Source organism: Periplaneta americana, chromosome 8 (assembly GCF_040183065.1).
Source record: "Periplaneta americana isolate PAMFEO1 chromosome 8, P.americana_PAMFEO1_priV1, whole genome shotgun sequence".
In the NCBI taxonomy this organism is placed as follows: domain Eukaryota; kingdom Metazoa; phylum Arthropoda; class Insecta; order Blattodea; family Blattidae; genus Periplaneta; species Periplaneta americana.
The window spans coordinates 10,727,613-10,744,170 of NC_091124.1; the positions used below are offsets into that span (position 1 = coordinate 10,727,613).

The following is a 16,558-nucleotide window of genomic DNA, read 5'->3' on the forward strand; positions in this document are numbered from 1 at the left end:
CCATATTTAATTCCATATTTTGGTAAAAAACCATATTTAATTCCATATTTTGGTAAAAATAACTACATATATATTTACATATTTCATATATTTTTAGTCCATATAAATCCGTTCCCTGCTTATTACATACCAAAGTCAACTAGAACCCAGTTGATCTCTCCAGATCAATTGATCCTCTCGTCTTAACCACCCGTATCAGGGCATATCTCCAACTGCCTCGCGTTCCAACCGTCCTCCACACGACGACCCCCTCCGTCATCACCATCCAGGTGGGGGCGGAAGGCGATCGACGCATGAGCACAAAAACAATAAAAAACTGCTACACCGGAAGTCGCTTTGTAAACATACATATTCAGGAAAGATACCCAAATTTACATTCTGCTGGATTACAATATAATACACGTCACTGTTCGTTAACAGAAAACCATAATTTAAGTCACACGGAGTTAGTGTGCACTCGAAGTTGGTTGCTTGACGGTTGTCAGCCCACTTTGAGGTCTGTGGATATAGAGGGAAAAATTTTAATCGGTGTCGGTTAGAGTTCCCGAGTAGCTCAGTGGTAGAGCGTTGGTACGTCAAACCAAAGGTCCCGGGTTGGATACCCGGCTCCGGAACAATTTTTCCCTCGAAATTATTCAAATCAACTTTACAGGGAGTTATACCTGAAAATCTTGATTTGAATAATACACGTCACTGTTCGTTAACAGAAAACCACAATTTAAGTCACACAGAGTTAGTGTGCACTCGAAGTTGGTTGCTTGACGGTTGTCAGCCCACTTTGAGGTCTGTGGATACAGAGGGAAAAATTGGATCGGTGTCGGTTAGAGTTCCCGAGTAGCTCAGTGGTAGAGCGTTGGTACGTCAAACCAAAGGTCCCGGGTTCGATACCCGGCTCCGGAAAAATTTTTCCCTCAAAATTATTCAAATCAACTTTACAGGGAGTTATACCTGAAAATCTTGATTTGCATAATACACGTCACTGTTCGTTAACAGAAAACCACAATTTAAGTCACACGGAGTTAGTGTGCACTCGAAGTTGGTTGCTTGACGGTTGTCAGCCCACTTTGAGGTCTGTGGATATAGAGGGAAAAATTGGATCGGTGTTGGTTAGAGTTCCCGAGTAGCTCAGTGGTAGAGCGTTGGTACGTCAAACCAAAGGTCCCGGGTTCGATACCCGCTCCGGAACAATTTTTCCCTCGAAATTATTCAAATCAACTTTACAGGGAGTTATACCTGAAAATCTTGATTTGTACAATATAAACCGTCCAAACATACTGTTACAATCCTTATCTTGAGCAAGATTAATCCAGTCCCTACCATAATATCCAAACTCTCTCAAATCCATTTTAATACTATCCTCCCATACAAGGCTTAAGCCACAGTCGCATTTATCGTATTTTGCTACTCGACTTCTAAAAATGCAACAAACTTTCAATGTAAATGTGCAAAAATGCGACAACCAAATTGGACTTCAGAAACGAAGATGGTAATGGAGGACATGAAATCTGAGATGTGTATGAACTAATTAGTTCTAGAGAATCTGAATTTAAATGAAATGCTGATAAAATGGGCAATGTTCCAAAAGATACTGAGGAATGCATGTTCAGAAATGGATTTCAAAGAGTTGGTACAATTCATGTATGTTAACAAGTTACGGAACAATTATCTTCTAACTGATTTATACAATTTTATTCCCTCGAATACTGCAAATTGTATGCTAGGATTTAGTTGCACGAAACGTGTAAAAACTCTAATTAGAAACCGCCATTCAGTAAAAAGAGTTAGCACTCGACTAACAAATCGTCGTTGTTCCTAAGTGCAAAATATGAAATTTTTCAGTAGAAAGAAAAAACACATTGATTCATTCTATGGCAGTGGTGTATAGGAGATTGTGAATTCTTACATTTTCGAGAGAAAGAAATATAATTACATATAGGAGATTTTATTAGTTGCTCCATCACTATTTAAGTTATTTAATAGAGCAAAAATCTGTAAATCGATAAATATATCAAATAGGAGTTATTGCGGTAACGACGAAATCTTGAAGGGCCTACTAGTAAAGAATTTCAATGTTTAGAGTGCCCATAAAATAACGTATTTTAATGTGATTTAAATTAAGCAGTAATTTTATTGATTTTAACATTCCTACGTCTAATGATTTACTTACATAAGTAGGCTTATATCTAGAGTGTGGTAAGATTAATTGAAAGTAATAAACTCTAAGAAACACTTCGGAATATGTATGATAAGACTTTCCTGTTTTAAACTTCAACGTACCTTGTTTACAAGTTTCGACCTATTTATGGGTCATCTTCAGAACTGGTCGTTGTTGGTCTTGGTGTCTCTTGTTCTGTTTCCTATGAGGGTGCGTTCGTATGGTATAGTGTAGCGTCAAAGAGTGTGTGGGTTTTGAAGTTGAGTTGTGTGTTGAGAATTTCGTTGGGGTGTGTTTTCGTGTGTCTGTATATTTCATATTGTTCTAGTGTGTTAAGTTTCTGGCTTTTTGGTTGGATGTGTAGTATTTCCATGCCTGTGTTGATGTCTCTGTGGGTGTGGTTAACGCGCTAGAACAATATGAAATATACAGACACACGAAAACACACCCCAACGAAATTCTCAACACACAACTCAACTTCAAAACACACACACACTCTTTGACTCTACAGTATACCATACGAACGCATCCTCACAGGAAACAAAACAAGATGCGCCAAGACCAACAACGACCAGTTCTGAAGATGACCCATAAATAGGTCGAAACATGTCAACGAGGTACGTTGAAGTTTAACACAGGAAAGTCTTATCATACATATTCCGAAGTGATACAGTATTAAAAGTTGTGTAATCAAGATGTATCCTAATCCAAGAAACAAATTACATAACTTTTTGTACAGTTATGTAATTTAGAATACTGCAGAAGCTTTTCGCAATTTGCAGAAATATAATTTTTCATTTGTACATTTTTGCCACAATTATTTATTTTCTAGCATAAACCTTGCTCCCTCTACGTCTCGACCTTACCTAAGGTCTTTTTACCTCAGGTCTTCCAACTAACATTCTATACGCATTTCTGAATTCACCACACGTGCTACATCCCCTGGCTTTAATGTTCCTGATTATATTAGGCGAAGAGTACAATGCGTACAGTTCTGCGTTGTGTAACTTTCTCCATTCTCCTGTAACTTCATCCGCATTTTCTCCATTCGTACCTTCAATAATAAGGTAATGACATTAGAAAAGTATAATAAACGACATGACACATAGAGAGGTCGTTTTTCCTTTGAACATATATCGTTCTCTTGCCTTTTATTTCAGCTTACTCTAGTAGTGTCGTCTAGTCATATAGTCTTAAAAAAATCTGCAATTTAATATGTTTGATAAGGAGAAATAGTTATCGCATTGATAGATCAAAATAGCTCGGGAATAGTGAATGATGATGACTTTAAACCGGTTGTGACGTGAATAGAGAATGATGACGACGTGAAACTGGTTGTGTTCTTTAATCTTGTAGTGGGTCATCTAATAAAATTTTAAGCTAGTCTGTTTCACTGATTTTTTTTCTCCACGGAGTGTACAAGCTTTGCTGCTGGTGTTTGCTATTCTCGTAGAAGGTGTATTGTCTACTGTATCTCTTGTTCGACTGAGTTGGAGGTTAAAATTTAATTGCAAAGTTTGCAAACGCTTCGATTTCGCGTCTTGTATCTCAGGATTTGCCAAGTGCAAACTACGTTATAGAGGCTACTGAGAAGGATGGATATCACGGTACAAAATTACGGGTGGGCGCATTGTCCACATCCGTTATGGAAGAAAAATGAAAAAAAGTATAGTTGGAGTAGTTGATATTGAATAGATAAGATGAAATGTATTGAAATTAAAATAGAGTGAATGTAGTAGATTTAGTAAAATATATTGAATAGATGAAATAAGTTGGAGTAGATAATTAATATTTGAGGAGTAAAATTCGCTCCGGCGCCCGGGGATCGAACCCGGGTCCTTGGTTCTACGTACCCAGCGCTCTGACCACTGAGCTACGCCGAATTTTTCTCCTCAAATATTAATTGTCAATATTACAGATATTATTCTCTAGGACAAATTAATAAATCTATAATATTCTTATAGCTGCAGTGCATATATTTGTACAGATTACTGTGCACGTAACTGCGGAATCCCGGCCAAACAAGTCACTCAGCTGAGTGCGCCCCTAGTATAATGGCAGTTGACATTGGACATATACGTCAACATATATGCCTAATTTGGAGTCAGGCCACAAAGGGAAACATTGAAGGAGGAAGGCTCGATCCGGTGCTGTGAATTGAATTCGGCGTAGCTCAGTGGTCAGAGCGCTTGGTACGTAGAACCAAGGACCCGGGTTCGATCCCCGGCGCCGGAGCGAATTTTTCTCCTCAAATATTAATTGTCAATATTACAGATATTATACTGTATGACAAATTAATAAATCTATAATATTGGAGTAGATAGGTTGGATGATATACAATAGAATAGATTGCATTCAGTAGAGCAGATATTATGTAATAAAATGGGTTCGATAGAATAGCATGGAATAACAGACAGGATAGTTTAGGCCTCCGGCATAGCTCAGGTGTCAGCTGGTTTGCCTGCTTATCCAGAGTTGCTTTTGGGCGTAGGTTCGATTTCCAGGTGGATTGATTAAGTAGTTGTATTTCTTCGAGGTTTTCGCAACTGTAAGATGAATGTTAGGTAATCCATGATGAATCCTCGGCCTCATTTCGCCAAATACCATATTGATATTACCAATTCCAAGGACGCTAAATAACGTAGTAGTTGGCATGGCATCGTTAAATAACTTACTAAAAGATTTCTGCAGTGCTTGGGAAAAGTGGCATGAGTCAGTTTCCACAAACATTTTTTTATAATTTATTGACAACTCGCTTGGGAAAAGAGACATAAGTATTTCTCCCATTACAATAATTCATACAGAAGAAAATCGAAACGACATAAACTAGTGTGAAGACAGTTTTTTTCCTTCTAATGTAAGATCAACATTTTTGACTTGTGCCACTTTTCCGGAGCACTACAGATTTGATAGTTGGAATAAAATAGAGTAAACTGGACAGTTATGTTGTAGAATAGTTTAGACAGATTAGAATAGGTTAGACTGGATAGATAGAATATATTGGAATAAATTATTTATTTATTTATTTATTTATTTATTTATTTAACCTGGTAGAGATAAGGCCATCAGGCTAAATAATAATTAATATTAAATTTACAAATACAATAAAAGTCAAAGTGCTAAAAGATTAAGGGTGCTATTCATAGACATTACGCTAGCCCGCGCTATGAGCGTGCTAAACTAGCCCCGGCTATCGACTGGTTACTTGTACAGGATTCATATCATATCGCTAACACTGGTTTATGAATACGAAAAACGTTAGTTCGCTGATCATCCACCGGAAGCCCGCGCTAAGAATGTCTATAAATATGGCCCAACCTGATTAATAAAAGCTAGACAGTTTATTGTAAAAGTTAAGAAGAGAGAAGCAATTCTTTTATTGATTAAGTAAAAATTAAACCTACTCTACGGAGTAAGAAAATGTTTAATAAGCTTGCTTTTGAACGCTACTAAATTCCGACAGTCTCTGATGTCACTGGGTAGGGTATTCCACAAGCGCGAGTGGAATAGAAAAATTTTATAGACAGTGTACATTACAATTTTGTTCAAAAATCTTAAAATAAAAGTCCTTCAAGTCCAACCAGAGTCCAGTCATGTTACGATTTATAACTAGAGAGATCCACGGTTCGATTCTTTGCAGATCCTTTGAGACTTACGATGGACGAGACACTGTGAAGAGAATGTACTTCGAGTACTTATATTTCTGTAGTCGTTTTTACCATGCTCCATTATGTATGTATGTGTTTATTCACACTGCAATGGGTATATACCCGGTGGCAGTGGTAACTAATTACACTCAATAATGACAATAATAAACGTATTAATTAAAAATACAATTAATAATAATACTAATAATTAATAATAATAATAATAATAATAATAACAACAGGGAATATACTAAATTAAATGAAACGATCACTTAAAATAACATTTGAAATATTCTAATTGTATCTTAAAACTAAGATCGAACTAAAACCCACGAGTATATGTTCATATCTGCACAAGTACCTTTCAACATTACACTCATTTCGCTGTCAACTCACTCACTGCACTGGAACTACGACACATTTCACTGATTCTATCCTGATTTCACTAACACTTCAAAAACATTTCACTGTTCAAATACTTTGCACTGCCACTATAAACTATAAAGCTTCACTGACAGGAACACGTTTCACTTACACAGCACACTTCACTGACACGACATACTTCTTCACTGATACAACACACTTCACTGACAACATAATTCTTCACTGATACAACACTTCAATAACAACATATCATTTACACCCTTTAAATACTGTGTATAATTATCGTCTATTAGTAAGGTCCTTAAGCCTATTTTAAATGCATTTTTGGTTGTTGGTAAAGCCTTTAGTAAGTCTGCAGGTAAAGCATTCCAGTCCCTGATAGTACGATTGAGAAAAGAAAACTTTCCAGTGTCCGTCCTCTGCCTTCTTTCCCTCAATTTATATGAGTGGTCGTTCCTTAAAGAGTAATTTGGCGGCTGCAACCTATTTTTATTTCTCTCCAGGCAGGCTCACCTCTGTATGTTATCATCATATAATCATATAATTGTCTTTAAATAGTCTCTGTGGTTGAAAGGGAGGATAAATAAAGAATTACCACTACCAAACTCCGCAATAAAAATTTAATGTGTATTGTCACGGCTTACTTAATAATGCTAAACACGTTTGAGGGGAAAATCAAGGTGGAAGGTCTCCTGTGTGCATGGAGTTCATACAAAATGCAGGGTATAATAAGCGCTCAATTTTTGATTCTGTGTTAACGTCCCTGAGCGATCGATTGAAAAAGTTTGAACGCGAGTGTACCGCAGCGAGCTGGCCCTGTTTCGCAATGCGGCCAACTCCTCTACAATATTCACTCATCGCCAAGCGAGATTTTCTGCGATTATAGAGGCAAAAACAGACATTTGGATGTATGCATTTTGGTCACATAAAGTGAAGAAAATTACAACACTATCTTCAGATGCCAGTGGACAAGTGTAGCCAAGTTATAAACAATTACAGTTTTTATAGAATCCTTTAGTGGAACAGAAGCTATGGATGCCAGGAAGAGAGAATCACTAAGCGTAAAATTGATGTTTGAATGCCAGGAAAAATATCCAAGTGGTATTAGAATTAAATAATCAACATCATAGAACTTCCACGGCTTACAGTTTCTTAGGGCTATTCTGTGTATTGCTCAAGAAGGTGGTCTTGGAACTTCTATCTTTCACTAAAGAACTGTCAAGTTATTTAAAAAAAACAACTACTTCACTGTGTTAATGTTAAACTATGTTGGTATTTGATCTTATTTCGATTTGGTGTGCATTATCTTCAAAATTCTAGACATACTTTAACATGAACGCACTGAAATAGTTTTTTTTATTTAAATAACTTAACAGTTCATTAGTGATAAAAGAGTGCTAAAGAGTGTTTAATAAAGAAAGAAGACTCCCATCTTTGTCGATGGTATCCCAGATCTCTTAATTTTCGCTTATCTTTCTTACTTATGATCCGTACTTCACTACCGTATAGTACAGTTCGCTTTGAGCAAACAAAAATTGCATATATTATTATGAAGTAAAAATGACATTTTCGTAGCTACTACATCCAAGTTTAAAATATATTGAATATATAAATTTTGTTGATTACAATTAAGAATAAATACACAAAATATTTGCTGCAAGTATACCTTTATATACACACAATGCAATACATATATGGTGGGTTGCAAGAACGCATTTATTCCTTCATTAGCCGCTAACAGACCCATAAGTATGAAAGACGCGTTGCAAGAAACATCTTTAGGGTTATTGATCCGTTAAAGGATTCACTAACTTAGAGATCTGATTTCCCCTCTATTATAATAATGTATGTATGTATTTATTCACACTGCAATGGGTATATACCCGGCGGCAGTGGTAACTAATTACACTCAATAATGACAATAATAAACTTGTTAATTAAAAATACACTTAATAATAATACCAATAATTAATGCTAACAATAATTTATAATAATAATAGTCATAATAATAATAATAATAATAATAATAATAATAATAATAATAATAATAATAATAATAATAATAATAGGGAATATCCTAAATTAAATGAAGCACTATCCTTAAAATAACATTTAAAATAAATCTAATTTGTATCTTAAATCTAAGTTCGAACTAAAACCCACGAGTATGATATGTTCACATCTGCACAAGTACCTTTCCACATTACACTCATTTCGCTGTCAACTTACTCACTGCACTGGAACTACGACACATTTCACTGATTCTATCCTGATTTCACTAACACTTCAAAAACATTTCACTGTTCAAATACTTTGCACTGCCACTATAAACTATAAAGCTTCACTGACAGGAACACGTTTCACTGACACAACACACTTCACTGACACAACATAATTCTTCATTGATACAACACTTCAATAACAAAATATCATTTACATCCTTTACATACTGTGTATAATTATCGTCTATTAGTAAAGTCCTTAAGCCTATTTTTAAATACGTTTTTGGTTGTTGGTAAAGCCTTTAGTAAGTCTGCAGGTAAAGCATTCCAGTCCCTGATAGTACGATTGAGAAAATAAAACTTTCCAGTGTCCGTCCTCTGTCTTCTTTCCCTCAATTTATAAGAGTGGTCGTTCCTTGAAGAGTAATTTGGCGGCTGCAACCTATTTTTTATTTCTCTCCAGGCAGGCTCACCTCTGTATGTTTTGAACAGTGCGCATAATCGAATTCGCGTTCTCCTGTCCTTGAGTGTGTCCCATTTTAATGGTGAATTTTTCCGACAACACTTGAGAGCCCGTTTTAATATATTCCTCCGTTAAACAGCCATCTTATGTACCTTTTGTGTAATGGCGAGTAGTTATATATATTTTGATTCATCATAATGTTAACTGTGTGAGATTCAGGCATGCGATATTTTGTATAATAGGTCTATATACACTATATTATAATAATATCGAATATCGATGGCTAAAAAGTGATACTTCGTATCTGTACATTTACAGGTAAATAAAAAATAACTGTTTTAGAAATTAGTTTCTCAAAATAGACGAACTTACTAGTATATGTGTTTCTGCTTTGCAAGTTCTTCTATTCGGAAACAAAATATTAGTACACTATCCAATTTTGTGAACACAATAATAATAATAATAATAATGTAATTAATCTAAATAGTAATAATGTAGTTAAACTAAATTACCAATTTTTTAGATACGAGGTATCTCTTCTTAGCCATCGATATACGGTAATTTATTTATTTATCTATTTAATTTATTTAATTATTTATTTATTTATTCTTCGAATAGCGAAGTTATTATTTATTTCTTTATTACAGACTCTAGTTCTTCGTCTGACGACGAGGTTATGTGCTCTGTAGTCTGTCTTTTATTTTCTATAAAATTAATGCACTCTTGCGCTATTTCTAATAACAAATAGCTATATTTATCTTTCTCACTGAAACTTCTGTTCCTGATTTCTTTCTGGTTAGTATTAGTTTAAATTTACTGCAAATTTTGACAACAATAAAAGTAATTTCTCACATCAGTCAAGCAGCCGATATTCACTTTTAATTCGTTCACGTACTATTGCGTCACTTGTGAAATCCAAGGATGCTTGGTTAACGATCCAATTACTAGTGGCCCGTTAAATTCCTCTTCTGCAACCCGACAATACACTAACTTTAAAGGTCCACTAACTAATAGAGAAATACATTATTTATAGGTTTGTTTTGTTGCAACCCAACATTATATGTACATTATCGATCAAAATACAGGGTTAATAATATAATGTAATATAATTTCTTAAAAAAAAAAAAACAGCAAAACAGCTACGGAATGTGGAATTTAGTTATTTCATGTAAAAGATTGCTTCCATTGTTATAATGCAATAATTAAGTTTTGCGAAACATACAGAAGATTGTTGTATGACTTGAGGCTTTCCCGTCGTTTGATGTAGAATAACAACTCTTCTCGGGTTCTCAGCCAGGTGAGTTGCTTCCAAGCTTTCGATGATTAGCTCTGCCATCTTCTTCAGCGAATGAAGTGTCGTGGGAATGAATGAATGAAAGGGGACGAAGAAAGAATGATGTTTAAAATAGCAGGCAGGGTAAGCATCCCATGCCTCCATTGGTTCCCGACTTGCAATTCACTAACATTAGATCGAGGTTCCCAGCTAAAAGCCGTTTGCCCTCTCATCTACCAGTAGTGTATTTTCCCCTGTAAGTGGTAATATGAGACATGTAAACGCTGACAGTTGAATAGTGATTGAAATGAATGAAGTGAAGTTAGCACCACGCCTCGCAGATGTTAATGAGAGGTGGAGAGTCCAGTGCTCTGGTCAGTTCTGTTCTAGTCACGTTTTTGTAGTGGCGCTAGGGAGACTCGTAACCTGTGGTGGGCTACTCGTTTCCGTAGAAGCCGTCTGGCTGCCTGGTTGGCTGTGGCAAGTGTCGTGTGTCGTTTCGTGGGGTTTGTGTCTGTAGTGAGTAAGGAGATAGTGAATGTCACTATTTCATCCTGTAGTCTGTTTAGTTGCCGGTCAATGTAGGATTCTATTTTCTGCATAGCAGAACGTAGAACCCCCTCGACCAGCTGTTCCGTGGTTGTTCTGTCTGTCTGTGGATCGTCTGTAGTGGTTGTCTTGGTTGTCGTAGTCTTAGCCGCATCCGCATAAGACAATTCGGGTTTGGGAAGTGTTGGTGTGAAGACGGACTGTGATGGTTTGGGTATAGGTGGCGGTATTGGTTTGTGGGTGTCTATGGGGACATGCGTGGGATCGGTGGAGGTTATAAGATTAGTCCTTGGATATTTTGGACAGCGAGCTTGGCCCGTATAATGGGTGTCGCTGTTGCACGTGGCGCAATACCTAATCTGGGATAGGCGGTTGTGGTTGCAAAGGTCGGGATTCTTGCCGCACTTAAAGCAAGTCTTGGGCTTGTCACAGTCTGTCTTTGTGTGGCAGTGTCGTGGGAACGAACGAATGAAAGGGGACGAAGAAAGAATGAATGATGTTTAAAATGGCAGGCAGGGTAATCATCCCATGCCTCCATTGGTTCCTCGACATGCAATTCGCTAACTTTAGATCGAGGTTCCCAGCTAAAAGCCGTTTGCTCTCTCAACTAACAGTTGTGTATTTTCCCCTGTGAATGATTATATGAAAAATGTGCACGCTATCAGTTGAATTGTGAGTGAATGAATGAAGTGAAGTTAGCACCATGCCCCGCAGATGTTAATGAGAGGTGGAGAGTCCAGTGCTCTGGTCAGTTCTGTTCTAGTCACGTTTTTGTAGTGGCGCTAGGGAGACTCGTAACCTGTTACCAACAAAGTGGTGGGCTACTCGTTTCCGTAGAAGCCGTCTGGCTGCCTGGTTGGCTGTGGCAAGTGTCGTATGTCGTTTCGTGGGGTTTGTGTCTGTAGTGAGTAGGGAAATAGTGAATGTCACTATTTCGTCCTGTAGTCTGTTTAGTTGCCGGTCAATGTAGGATTCTATTTTCTGCATAGCAGAACGTAGAACCCCCTTGACCAGCTGTTCCGTGGTTGTTTTGTCTGTCTGTGGATCGTCTGTAGTGGCTGTCTTGGTTGTCGTAGTCTTAGCTGCATCCGCATAAGACAATTCGGGTTTGGGTAGTGCTGGTTTGAAGACGGACTGTGATGGTTTGGGTATGGGTGGCGGTATTGGTTTGTGGGTGTCAATAGGGACATGCGTGGGGTCGGTGGAGGTTATGAGGTTAGTCCTTGGATATTTTGGACAGCGAGCTTGGCCCGTATAATGGGTGTCGCTGTTGCACGTGGCGCAATACTTGATCTGGGATAGGCGGTTATGGTTGCAGAGGTCGGGATTTTTGCCGCACTTAAAACAAGTCTTGGGCTTGTCGCAGTTTGTCCTTGTATGGCCGTATTGTGCACAGTTAAGGCACGGTCGGTGGAAGATTGTCTCGTGTGATGGCTCTACTCTGTAGTACCGTCCTGCAAGTTTAATTCCTTCTAGTAATTTGTCTGCTGTGGTGATGTCATTTGTGAAAATTCTAACTAAGTTGGTGGGTTTGTCTGTCTGTGCGGAGATAATTCTCTTAATGCGTGTGATGCCTGGATGTGTTACAGCCAGGATCTGCATTAGTTCGTCCTCAGAGATCAGCGTATCGACATTTTTCATGACGACACTGATCTCTTTATTTCTGGTCTGTTTCTGTCTTGTTTCACTGGGCGTAATGTTGATTTCTGCGGACGGACCGAAGTTGTATAGGGGAATAGCCCTAGCAAACTTCTCCGCGTCGTCAATCGTGGGGAATGTGAGTGTTGTTGTTTTGGTAGTGTGTGCCCAGAACTGTCGTGGGGTTTGGATGTCGAGTCGGTACTGTTTCATTAGTCGCTCTATGTATAGTGGGTTGTTGCCGTTTTTTGTGTGATTCAGTATTTTCAGTACTGTCCTTGTCTTGGGTCCTTGTGCGGTATTAGAGGGAGTGGGAGAAGTGGGGCTTGCCGGAGTCGAACCGGATACATTTGTGGGAATAGGTTTGCGCCTGTTGGACCGCTTCCCTTCTGAGGAATTGTGAGACGAAGCCTCAGAGCTGGGAGGTGGTCCGTTGGGAACCTTCTCTGCTATGGGTTTTGGGACAGGAGACCTCTCTGCTCTAGGTTTTGGAGTCGGCCCTTCTGAGGGCCCCTCTTTTGGATTGGAAGTGGTCTCTGCCTCTTCCTCAGAAGAGGAAGAAGAAGAAGATTCACTGCCCAATAGAGAGTGGGGTGGGGTGGAGGAGGGATGGGATGGGTGGCCTGGTAATTCCCAAGGTCCGAGGAGAGTGGCGGTTGGTGGAGTTTGGTATCGGGCGTGCTTCCCGAATTGTCGTGGATGCATTAATGTCATCTGACGTAAGTTCTCTCGTGAGGAAAATACGTAGGCTCTAGTGGTGGAGTTTATTGTCAAGGTCGTTGTGGGTTTCCGTGGAGTCACTGCGTCCAGTAAGTCGGGGTCAGCGTTTGTGATCACTACTGCTCTGTTAGCAGTGATCGGTGCCATTGTCTTTAGTGTGTTTAAGTCGTTGATCGTCTTGGTTGGTGAAGCGCTGGACTTACCAAATGATGATGGTTGTGGTGGTGATGTTGCTTCCGGTGAGGCAGGTTTTCCGGCGGCCGTCGGTTTCACCGTCTTCCGTCTTGTCTTCCGCTTCCCCGGTGGCTGGCCTCCGTCCGGCCGAGACTTGTCGACACAAGGCGGCGGCCGGCTCCCGCTGTTCATGTTGATTGTAAGCTGGCGACTTTTACCAGTGAGTGTCTTGCTAGATTCAGCTCCCTCTTTCCTGATCTGCTGATTGATCTGATGATCGATTGATCTGATTGATCTGATCAGTGTCGTGGGACCATGTCTAGCCGGTATATAAACGTCAGTAGGGTTTCCCACTGCGAGCCAATCAGAAGCTAGTTCCTAGTCCCGACCGCATGCCGCGTTCTGATTGGTCGACGCGCTGGCCAATCAGGAGCTAGTTCCTACTCCCGATCGCCTGCCGTGTGCTGGTTTTCGAAGCGTGTTGATGGCAGGTTTCCATGATGTACTCAGCTGTAGACTCCCCTCTCTGTTGAAATTATTGCCATTCAGCGGGATTTTGATGGCTTCCTTAATGTCCAGGTCCCAATAACCTGATGTCTTGTCCAAGATGGTGGTGGCTCCGAAATCTAACTTGTGGCCCGTTTCCAGGTTGTGTTGCGCTACTGCCGACTTATCGGGGTAATATAGTCTTATGCTGCGTTGATGTTCCATAGTGGTGCGTCCCGTCTGTCCGATGTAGCATTTCCCACACTCACAAATGAGTTTAAAGAGGTGTGTAAAAAGTGGGAAGCAATACAAAATTTTGTTCAAATTCATCACCCTGATAAGGTTGTAGCAGTGCGGGCGATAAATCTGTTTAACCACAACGCAATGTCACATTTCCGTAAAGTCCTCAAAACGTGGCAAAAGCAGGTGTTATTGGGTAGGTTCTTAGTCAAAGCAAAAGATTCCAGTCAGTCAAGCTGTCAGAAGTGATTCTGTTAGTGATAGTGAAAATATTTTCTTTAACTTTCTAGAAGTGAACGACACTGAAAAACAAAATAAAGTAAGGGAATTTGTGTTGCACTATTGTATTGAATTTTACCTAAATTATACTGTATTTTATATGACTAAAAGGTTGTGAAACGAATTAATCTGAGTTTACATTGTTTTTTTTTTTTTTTTTTGGAGAAAATCGCTTTGATATGCGAGTGTTTTGGACTACTAGCTCGTTTTTGAAACGAATTATGCTCTTAATCCAAGGTTTTACTGTACACATTTTAGCATGAAAATTGAATGTTAAGACATTCTTAATGTTCCCAGAGAATTCAGATAATCATATCGATTTATGTCAGGGTTATCAAAATTGTAGTTGCTTCAACGCGAGATAACTAAATTCCATTCTTTGCATATTCCATAACCGCTCGATTCATCTTTATCGTTCAGTTGGTTTGGCAGTTGTGTTAATATCAACTTTATAATAACCCTACAGGCCTGTAACAAAACAGACATACACATTTTAGCATGCACATTGAATGTCAACATATCCTTAATGTTCTCAGAGTATTCAAAATAATAATCATATCGATTTATAATATGGTTATCAAAATGGGAGTTTAGCAAGGGATAACTAAAATCATGTTCTTCACACATTTCATAGCTACTTATTTCATCTGTTTGCTCAATTTGTTTAGAAATTATAATAATTTCTACTATGTTAGTTGCTTTATAATAACTCTATACAGGGCGATTCACGAGGATTTACCGTCCCTTACGCAGCTTATTTCCGAAGACATTGTGAGCAAAAAATGTCATACAAATATTTGTTCTAATCTCAATATTTTCAGAATTACACTAATTTGAAGTTGTTTGTAAAATACCATTATTCTTGAGTTTTAAGGGTAAAGGAGTATTACAGATAAAGAATGAACTATTCAGGAGTATCATTTCTTTAATTAGCTAGTATTCTGAAGCTAAAAATGTGTTGTGAATTCCATAATATGTGCTTCGTACAGAATGATTTTTTTTACCGTTTTTAAGTACAGAATTACTGTACATTTTATTACTCATTTATCACAAAAATTATTACAAATCATCCCACTCTTGTAAAATCTTTAAGACTGTACATTAGGATGCACAATTAAACTGTAAAGAATCAAGTACCTAAAGTCGTGTGATTTGTTACAATTTTTGTGATAAGTGCGTAAGAATGATGTAAATTTTAGTTAAAAATTGAAAAACAAAATCTGTAGAAAGCAATTAACAACACATTTTTAGCTTCAGAACATTAGCCAATTAAAGAAAAGACACTTCTGAATAGTTCATTCTCAATTTTTAATGTTCTTTCACCTTTAAAGCTAAAGAAAAAAGGTATTTTACCGAAAATTTAAAATTAGTGTAACTCTGAAAATATTGAGAAGAGGACACATATTTACATTACTTTTTTTTGCTCAGAATGTCTTTGGAAATACGCTCCGTAAGGGACGGTAGATTTTCGTGAATCACCCTGTATAATTAAAAAAATATCATTCTGCATTATTTGTAACAGAATGTTAAAAGTAGAAATGTATTTTGCGTAAATATTTGGTTTTAACCAAGAGACAAGAGACCGGTAGTAGTGGTTATGGTAGTGACAGTTATAGTGAAAATGATAGTGACAGTGGTGGTAATGGTAATAGTGTTTATTTTATACGTATTTAACAAATCTTTGAAATACAAAGTTATTCATCACCGAAATTCAACGTGGGTGAAGAATACGTGATGAATTTTGCCTGGAGGTCTCTGTAAGGTGTCGTGTTTTTTGCAACACGGACTTTCCCGGAAGAAACAATGCAAATGATTTGGTTGCCATTTAAGATTCATAACCCTCGGCAAGGTTTTAACTCGCGAAATTCAGATTCAACGATTTGTTTGATGACCAAAATATAAACGAGAACAATATTTCGCATTAAAGGGAGAAAGAATGGAGATCGAAATTATCTTGTGCCTAAAATAATATTTATACAAAATATTCTTAGTAGGGAACAATATTTAAAAACAAAAGGTAATAGCCTCCAAGGATCTGTACCGTCCAAAAATAGGCTAAATGTTTTATGAAATTTCTGGCTTCTATATATCTCACATAATATGTCGGGAGTGCTGGTAACCTCCCAAGAGGCCGTATTATTTAGAAATGAAAGGAGGTGAAATTGCACCGCTAGCTGGATTACAGGATGTTTCGAAACCCATTTCGTTATGTGTGAGAGTCTATAAATTCCTTTTACATACCTGAAGTAAAGGGAGTTGCATTTCAAATATCACTTATATAAATCAGTGATGAGTTGTGGGTAAAACCTGTATGTCTTACAACTTAAG

The 16,558-nt window shown here is 37.9% G+C and overlaps 2 non-coding genes across 2 annotated transcripts; both read left to right on the top strand.

The window, feature by feature from the left end:
* Nucleotides 1–542: 542 nt before the first annotated feature.
* TRNAD-GUC (transfer RNA aspartic acid (anticodon GUC)) lies at nucleotides 543–614 on the top strand. The gene has a single exon. It is a non-coding gene; the product is annotated as a tRNA-Asp (tRNA).
* A 214-nt stretch (nucleotides 615–828) lies between these two features.
* Nucleotides 829–900, top strand: TRNAD-GUC (transfer RNA aspartic acid (anticodon GUC)). The gene has a single exon. It is a non-coding gene; the product is annotated as a tRNA-Asp (tRNA).
* Nucleotides 901–16,558: the final 15,658 nt, after the last annotated feature.